Here is a 9,210-nt window from a genome sequence, read left to right as displayed (position 1 = left end):
GCGCTGAGTGACCCTCATGACAGTTGCCTAAAGTGCTTGGGGGAAGCTCACTGTAAGGACAAGTGCAAGATCTGTAAGGCTTTCAGGCCCCGGACTCAAAAGGACAGAGAAATCCACCTAAAGGCCTTACTAATGGAAGCAGCACTTAGACTGGCCTCTGAGCCGGCACATTCTGCCCCGGTGCTGACTCTGAGTATGGCTTTGGTGCAAAGCGCACAATTGGTGCCGTCTCTGCCGTGCTACCAAACTTCTTCCTCACCCTCAAAGAAGAAGCAAAGGAAACAATGCGTGGAGTGAGGCCGCTCCCCTGCTCCGTCAAGCACAGGACCACACTGGGGAAGGATGGCGGAAAGTTGGCAGGACAACAGCTCACTCCCTAAGAGTGCATCTCCACCTAGAGAGCCACCCCGACTCTCGGGGGCGGGAGGGGATCTCTCCACCTGCTGACACTGTCAATGCCAGAGGCCTTCCAGGCAGCAAGGAGCATGATGTCCTTGCCACCCTCTCCTTGGCCCCCAGATCTGGTGAAAGAGAGGATGCTGGTGTCCAAGGAGAAGCCTGCGCTGAGGCCCCCTGTATGGCTTCGACGATTCCCAGAGCTGGGGAGACAGTCTCCGAGAGTCCAGTCACCACAAGGTAACCTCTTCAGTGTGCTGGCAGCCAGGGTTGCCCTTCCCATGTATGAGGGGGTATTAAAAATAGTAAAGGCCCTATAGCAGATCCCTTCCTCAGAGGCCTTGACCTCTAAAGGAGCCGAGAAAAAGTACTTTGTCCTGACTAAGGGATTTGAATACTTGTTCACCCACCCCTCTCCTGGTACCCTTGTGGTGGATGCTGCCAACCAGTGGGACAGAGAGAGCCAGCCCGGTTCGACCCCCAGGAATAAAGACAATAAGAAATTGGACTTGTTCGGGAGAAAGATTTATTCGATGGCAAGCCTACAATTTTGCATTGCCAACCAGCAGGCTTTCCTGGGCAGGTACAATTTCAACCTCTGGGACTCTCTCAGACATTTTGGAGAGGTTTTGCCCCAGGACCAAGAGCTGGACTTTGGCACCATCCTAGAAGAGGGAAATTACAGTGGCTAGAGCAGCGCTGCAGGCAGCCTCGGACACAGCAGATTCGGCAGGGAGAGCCATGGCCTGGGCAATCTGTATGCGTAGATGTTCATGGCTGCAATCCTCAGGGCTGTCACAGGAGGTCCAGCAATCCATTCAGGACCTCCCTTTTGATGGGTCAGCCCTATTTTTGGACCAGACAGATGTGAAATTGCATGATCTGAAAGACTTGAGGGCCATGCTTCGCTTCTTGGGCCTTTACACACCTCAGGCCTCGAGGCGCCAATTCCATCCTCAAAACCACCAGCCACAGCGGTTTGCACCCTATAAGCAAAGGGACATAAACGGGGTCCAAGAGACACCGACCAATGCTGGGGTACTTCTCGACCCACCTCCTCCTCCCTGCCGCCCAGCAGGATGATCCAACAATCAAAACCTCTCCTTTTTGAAGGTGCACCTGAGGGCGGCATTTCAGCCCATTTCCAGGTTCCTTTCCATCCCACCTAGCTCCCTTCCTGTCCGAATGGGCCAAGGTCACATCGGACTGCTGGGTCCTTGGAGTAATTTTAGCAGGTTATGCCCTCCAGTTTTCCTCTATCCCTCCCAACAACCCTCCCTCCCCATCCCTCTTCAGGAACCCCTCTCACAAGCAACTCCGTATGGAAGAGGCAGAGAACCTTCTCAGCCTGGGGGACGTAGAGGAGGTTCCACCAGACATGAGGGGGAAAGGGTTTTACTCAAGGTACTTCATCCCCAAAGCGAAAGGGGGTCTCAGGCCTATACTAGACCTGTGTCGCCTCAACAAATATCTCGAGACTGAAATTTCACATGGTCTCCCTTGCCTCCATCATTCCCTCCCTGGATCAAGGAAACTGGTATTCCGCCCTCGACCTAAAGGACGCATACTTCCATATTTCTATCTTCCCTAGCCACAGACATTTTCTCTGCTTCGTGGTGGCCAGATCCCACTACCAGTTTGCGGCATTGCCCTTTGGTCTTTCCTTGGCCCCAACGGTGTTTACAAAATGTGTGCTAGCGCACCTGAGGCGCTGGGGGGGTCAAAATTTTCCCATACCTGGATGACTGGTTAATAAAGGGGAGGTAGGTCCCGGTCCCGGGTCCAGAGCAGCATGGACCTTGTATGTGTCATCTGACACTGCCTGAGCTTGCTAATAAACAAACAGAAGACCATGTTAACTCCTATACAATGAATAAAATTCATCAGGGCAGTCCTGGACTCTTCACAGGCCAAGGCTTTCCTTCCCCAGCTCTGTTTTGAGGCGATGTTGGCCATGATCACTTGCCTGCACCTCTGCCTGACCACTACATCCAGGTACTGTCTACAGCTGCTAGGCCACATGGCAGCCTGTACATATGTGGTGAGACTTGCTCGGCTGAAACTCAGGCTACTTCAGCCATGGCTTGCATCGGTCTACGTTCCGAGCAGGCACTCCCTTGACCGGGTGGTCACAGTCCCCCGCAGGTTCTGTCTGCAATAGACTGGTGGTGGAACCCCCATGCAGTGCATTGTTCGAGGAGCTAGTCCCCTTGGTCACGCTGGTGTCAGATGCTTCAGACTTGGTGGGGGGCCCACATCAGCGCCAACCTCAGCACGCAAGGGGTCTGGTCAAAAGAGGAGACAGACATTCACATCAACGTGAGGGAGCTACGGGCGATACACCTAGTTTGTGTGGTGTTCCTTCACCTCATTGTGGGCAAGGCAGTGCCCATCCTGACAGATAATACAGCGGCCATGTATTATATCAACAGGTAGGGTTCCTCAGCCCTCTGTAAGGAAATGGTTTGCCTGTGAGACATGGTGGTGAGGCACGTGTAAGGCTTGAGGTTGTTTTCAACTAACGAGTTGTATGTCAAAACTCATTTAAATGGCTAACGAGCATACCTGATCCTCAAGGACAATGGCTAGTGTAAGCATCCGATGGCTCAGAAAGCCAGATATTCTCTTAGTGATTCTAATTCCAATGAGAACAGCACATTTGCTTTTAGAATTTCTGTCTCAATCTGTAAGGACCCCCTCCCCCTTCCTCCACCTTAACCCCACTCCAAGTGTAGCCCTAGGATCCTTGCCATAAGTAGAGTGATTAAAGCGTCTCTGCATGTATGTACAACCATTATCACTGTTGTTCTCTCCGAATGGGACAATGTCTGTATTTGTAAGTGAATAGATAAAAAATTTAAAACATACTATGTAAGTGATAAGAAAGCGTATATAATTGACCACTGTAACACCATGAAGTTGAAGCTGATTTATCAGACTTCCCAGTATCGTGAATAAACCTCTTCAGTATTGTCTGTGCTGCCTGATTCTTGGAGAAAGAATCCTTTGTGCTTTACACACGATTTTCACATAATAGCCTCTCACCTGCCGGGAGTCAGGAACAACAAAGCGGACCACCTCAGCAGGTTATTTTTACCCTGCCACAACTGGTCGCTTCACCTGAAGATGGCCTCTCTGATCTTCTGGAGGTGGGGCTTTTCCCAGGTGGTCTTGTTTGCATCCGGATGAAACAGGAAATGCCCGCAGTTCTGCTCCCTCCGCGACCTCAAGGCTGGGTCGCTCTCTGACGCCTTCCTTCTGCAGTGGAGGGGAAGCCTGATGTACGCGTTTCCGCCCATCCTACTCCTTCACAAGGTCCTGCAAAAAATCAAAAGGGACAAGGTGGACATCATCCTGATTGCACCGGCCTGGCTGCGTCAGCATTGGCTCAGCATGCTGCTGGAACTATCAGTTGTCCCCCCGGAGATGCTGAAGTGGCACGATCTCCTATCCCAGGACCATAGCCGCTTGCTGCACCCAGACCCGGACTCCTTACACCTGACGGCATGGAGGCTCCATGGCTGAACGTGGACGAGTGAGCGTGTTTGATGCAGGTTCAGCAAGTCCTGCTGGGTAGCAAGATGCCTTCCACTCAGGTCGTATATCAGGTGAAATGGAAGCAGTTTACCTGCTGGTCAATGTCCCAAGGAATTTCATCTGGGTCATTGCCAATACAGGTGGTCCTAGATTACCTATTATATCTGAAGATCCAGGACCTAGCTGTGGCTTTGCTGAGGGTTCACCTAGTGGCCATCTTGGCGTTCCACCAGCCATTGGAGGGAGGATCAGTTTTCTCCCACCCTATGACAACTAGGTTCCTGAAAGGGGTGGAGAGGCTTTATCTGCAGGTCCGTGACTTGGTGCCTCCCTGGGATCTAAACCTGGTTCTCTCCTGGCTGACGAGTCCCCCTTTTGAGCCCATAGCTACATGCTCGCTGCTGTTACTATCATGGAAGGTTTCCTTCCTGGTGGCAATTACCTCAGCAAAGAGGGTCTCTGAGATTAGGGCGCTGACTTCGGAGCCTCCTTACACTGTGTTTGATAAAGATAAGGTTCAGTTTCAACCTCATCTTGCTTTCATGCCTAAGATGGTCTCCCAATGTCATTGTAACCAAGAAATATTCCTCCTTGTGTTTTTTCCCAGACCGCATGGTTCAGAGGAGGAGCGGAGGTGGCACACACTGGATGTTAGGCAAGCATTAGCTTTCTACATCGAGCTCACAAAATCATTTCAGAAGTCTTCTCAACTCTTCATTGTGGTGACAAATCGGATGAAAGGGTTACCTGTTTCCACCCAGCACATCTCATCCTGGATAACCTCCTGCATCAAGTTCTGCTACGAGCAAGTGAGAGTGCCCCTTCCGGGGATAGTCACAGCCCACTTGACTAGAGCTCAAGCATCATTGGCAGCCTTTCTGGCATAGGTGCCGGTGCAATACATCTATAGGGCTGCCACCTGGTCATTGGTGCACACCTTCATGTCCCACTACGCCATTGTCCAGCAGGACAGGATGACGCCGGCTTCGGCAGAGAAGTGCTGCAGTCAGCTCATCTGTAACTCAGGCCCACCTCCAAGTTACTGCCTGTGAGTCGCCTACAATGGAATGGACATGAGCAAGCACTCGAAGAAGAAAAGACGGTTACTTACCTTGTAACTGTTGTTCTTCAAGACGTGTTGCTCATGTCCATTCCATGACCCACCCCACCCGTCCCCGCTGCCAGAGTTGGCGGCAAGAAGGAACTGAGAAGCGTAGGGCCGGCAGTGCCTCACATACCGTGGCATGTGTGCACGGCTCCAGGGGGCGCCGGAACCGGCCCTACAGGTACTGCTGAAGAGAAAAACTTTCCGGTGACCACGCACAGCGGTGCGAACACATCTACAGTGGACATGAGCAACACATCTCGAAGAACAACACTTACAAGGTTGAGTAACCGTTTTTTTTCAGCCTCTTGTTTTCATTTCTTTTCATTCAATTTGTTTAGCATTTTCTGAGTGTTTTTACAGTTTTCTGCCTTCAAACATAATCTACAGCCTTGCTGCATACAATACAGAGCAGCACGTTACCATCAATGTGAAATTTGTCATTGACTGTGTCACAGAGTTTGGCAATCACTAGGGGTGATTTTTAAAATTTTTGGCATCTTTTCATAATTTTAATTACTCACATCTGGAGGGTGAAGTGAAATTTGAGATGCATTAAAACATGAACCCCTATATGCCGTTGAGTAACCTCTATTATGCTGGGAGCAGTTTATTGGAGTATGTTTAGCTATGTAAATTTAAAGTGCATTCAGAAATCAACTACAAGAGGAAGAGGTTGCACGCATTGAGTAAGTGACACTGTACTTTCAGTAAAATGTTATAGTTATAGTTAGTTAATATATTTTTTTATTTTTTCACAAAAAAAAAAATTGAAGATTCTCTGTAAAAATACAATTTCTGTGTTTTTCTGTGACAAACAAATTTCTAGGATCCCTGATGATCATATAATCTGACCTCCTGTATAGGAAACACAGGACTTTCCTGAATTAATTCCTGTTTGAACTAGAGCAGCGGTTCCCAACCTGTGGTTCTTGGACCCCTGGTGGTCTGCAAGGCTACTACAGGGGGTCCGTGGAAAAGAAAAATAACATCCTCACCAAGCAAATGTACGCTTTCAAATAAAAAATAATTTCATATAGTTTCTAAAAACCTACTACTGTAATTTATTTTACAACTGGTAACATGGTGGTCTGTGAAATATTTGGAGGTTGAAAAGGAGTCCACACACTCAAAAAGGTTGGGAACCGCTGAACTAGAGCATATCTCTTAGAAAAACATCCAGTCATGGGTTACCAAAATCCATCTTTACAATCTCACTCCATGCCCCACTTCCACCCAAAAAGTGTCTGTAAATCCAGAATGCAAATTAAGGCTCTGATCCTGGGAAGCTCCACATAGTTCAAGCACAGTTTCCATTACCTGCATTGACAGAGAAAATTGAGCTATAAATTACCTAGGGCAGCAGGTCTATCGCAGGTTCTCAGATGGGGAAAAAAGTCCCTTTACACAGTGACAATTTAACCAAGATTTAAATCAGCAAACAGGGAACCACCATTTTAATCATGTTTTGCATTTGTACTTTTTAGTAGTTTTCTTAAGGAAATGTTCATTTCTCTTTAGTTGGTAACCACTGAAACATATTGATTTGCAACTAAATACAGCCTAAATTTGGTGGTGGTTTTTGCTCAGTAGGAAGAAACACTATAACTATACACATTTATTTAAGCAACTATACAGCTTAATTTATATTTATTCAGCTTCTTTGTTTTGATATTTTTTATTTTGTTAGAAAATGGTGAATGATGCATTTTTTATGTAGTAGATGATTAAATTTTGTATTTGTGACTTTTGTCAAGCTCTATTTGGATGGCAATTCAAATTAAATAAAAACACAGAAAAAATAGAATTTATTTTTTTTATTAAACAAAACTACCTTAAAAGTGCTGGATACCTAAACTTTTTTCTTATCTGAAAATTTATCAAAACATGTTTTGCATTTAAAAAACCAATGTATTAAACAAAGGCAGTATTATCTGTGGTTAATGAATTGATCTGATTTGTTTCTGGTTACCATGTCCTTCAAGATTTTAGAAATGGTAGATCTTACTCTTTCATACCTACTTTTTATTCATAGATTGGAAGAAAAAAATAGCTTTCCTGCTTTTTCAACTCCCAATTATTTCTTAACTTTGAATAAGCTAGTAAATGAACTGAACTAGTTGAATAAACAGAAATTTAAAAAATATTCTCTCTGCACTTATTGAAGAGGCAACTGCTGTACAAAACTTGTTTATTGCTTTAAAAAAAATTGATTTGTATCCACCCAGACAGTGACCAAGAAATGGGATGATGATAATATAACATTTTGCACTTCTCTAGCTCTTTCCATATGAAGGGTTCAGTGTGCTTTACAAACATTAATTAATTCAGCTTCACAGCACCAGGATCTACAGGTTTGTGACTGAATCTAAAGTGGAGGCACTCATTCTGGTTTTTCACTGACTCCTTCCAATCACTGTGTAGTGTAGTTTGTTGACTGGCTTAGGCTTTGGTGTTTTTTAGAGCCAGATCTCTACGTGACTCTCCTGCATGCCTTTCTCTGGCTCTGCAAGTACAGGCAACCTCTTATGGGCAGTAGGGAGACATCCTCTGAGTGCTGGATTACAATATATAAGTACTTGCTTTTAACTAGCCCTGCCTTTGCTGTGTGTCTATTTCCCTGCTTTCCAGATGGGGTAATTGAGGCAGGGGCAGCATAGGTCACTTGAGTAGGTCATGGAGGAGGGTCTAGGGTTGTCCTCTCCAGTGTATGGAGACCATGAAGACCTTGGTGCACTGCACTGTGTGTATATATATATCTGTCTCCACCAAATCCTCTTCCCGTGACTCCTCTCAAGCTCCCCCTTTCACTCTGTCTCCAGCATCCTGCCCTAGGGGTCAGAAGATCTTCTCTACTTCTCCCAGTAACCAAACCTGCTTCTGGAAAGCTGCGTTGGTTCTCCTTTCCCTTGCAACTGCTGTGGAGGTTATTCTATCCCTTCTTGCTGCCCAGAAAAGGGGGAGGCCCTAAATTCAACAGCAGCAGCTCAGGCCACTGACCCTGCAATACTCTGTATAAATCCTGGAAGCCTGTGACATGGAAAACCCTGTGCTTAGGATAGTCACCCAGTCACACCCCCCTCACTCCCGATGGTGTGGGACATCAGGAAGCAGCTTTTAAAAAGTCAAAAATACTGAGTTTGGCAGCTGCCCTCAGCCCCTCTTTAGGCCAGGCCAAGTGATCAGGACAGCACTCCCACTTGTCTCCTCATTCCCAAAGGCAGCCCTAATAAACATCCCCATGAGGATTGGTCGGTAACCATTGTTCTGAACGTAAGCTGCTGGGTGCTGAGCAATTTTGAAAATCTGGCCATTTATTTAAGTACTTTAAATGGGACCTGCTGGATATTGAACTGTTTTTTCAAAATCTGGCCTCTCTTTCAGTATGAGACAGAGAGTTTCTAGACGCATCATACTTACTGACTTACATCACACTTCCTGCTTTCATGATTTTTAGTGACCTCAGATGTGATCATTAGAGATAAAGAGCAAATCATGAAGGCAGGAAGTGCAATGCAAGATAAAAGGAGTGATGGTTCTAGAGACTGTCTCATACTGAAATATATCCCTTCCCTCTGAGGTCTCAAAAGCACTTTCTGATGTTAAAGAGTTAATTCTAACATCCCTGTTTATAGCACAGTATTAACCCCTCTGTGCGGTAGAATAGAGATAAGTGTTCAGGGTTTCAAGGTGTTAAGTGTTAAGGGGTTAAGTGGATAAGTTATAAAATCAGCTTCTGTGCATAATGTCTTGCTTATCTTAAGTACTGTGTGCTCTTTTTTCAGAGTAGGATCAGCTTTAAATCAGCCTTCTAATGGCTGACTCCCTTTTACTCTCCAAAAGGTATTTGCATATGGTGGGTACTTCAGATACAGTGTTTACTTATGGTTTAAGCTTTCAACAGGCCAAATGTGTGTCTCTTGAGCCATTGCAGATTTTGTTCATTGAGAATCACTCTCACTTATGTAGAGAACAATTTCCTGTTTCTGTACCTGCAGTCTGATGGAAAAATTTTCACCGTAGTCCAAACTGTGTGTTTACTGCTGCATAATGCTCACATATTTATGCTTTTAACTTTTGAACAAAAGGGAACAAAAGGGAAATGGTCATATTTTGTATTATGGTTCTGTTTATAAAGACTTAATTATTGATTAATAGATACATTATTGTGC

This window comes from Emydura macquarii, unplaced genomic scaffold (genome assembly GCF_026122565.2).
Source record: "Emydura macquarii macquarii isolate MOO-44397 ecotype Brisbane River unplaced genomic scaffold, CSIRO-AGI_Emac_v2 contig_1253, whole genome shotgun sequence".
NCBI classification, from domain to species: Eukaryota; Metazoa; Chordata; order Testudines; family Chelidae; genus Emydura; species Emydura macquarii.
Note: the sequence above shows the minus strand (reverse complement) of the source record.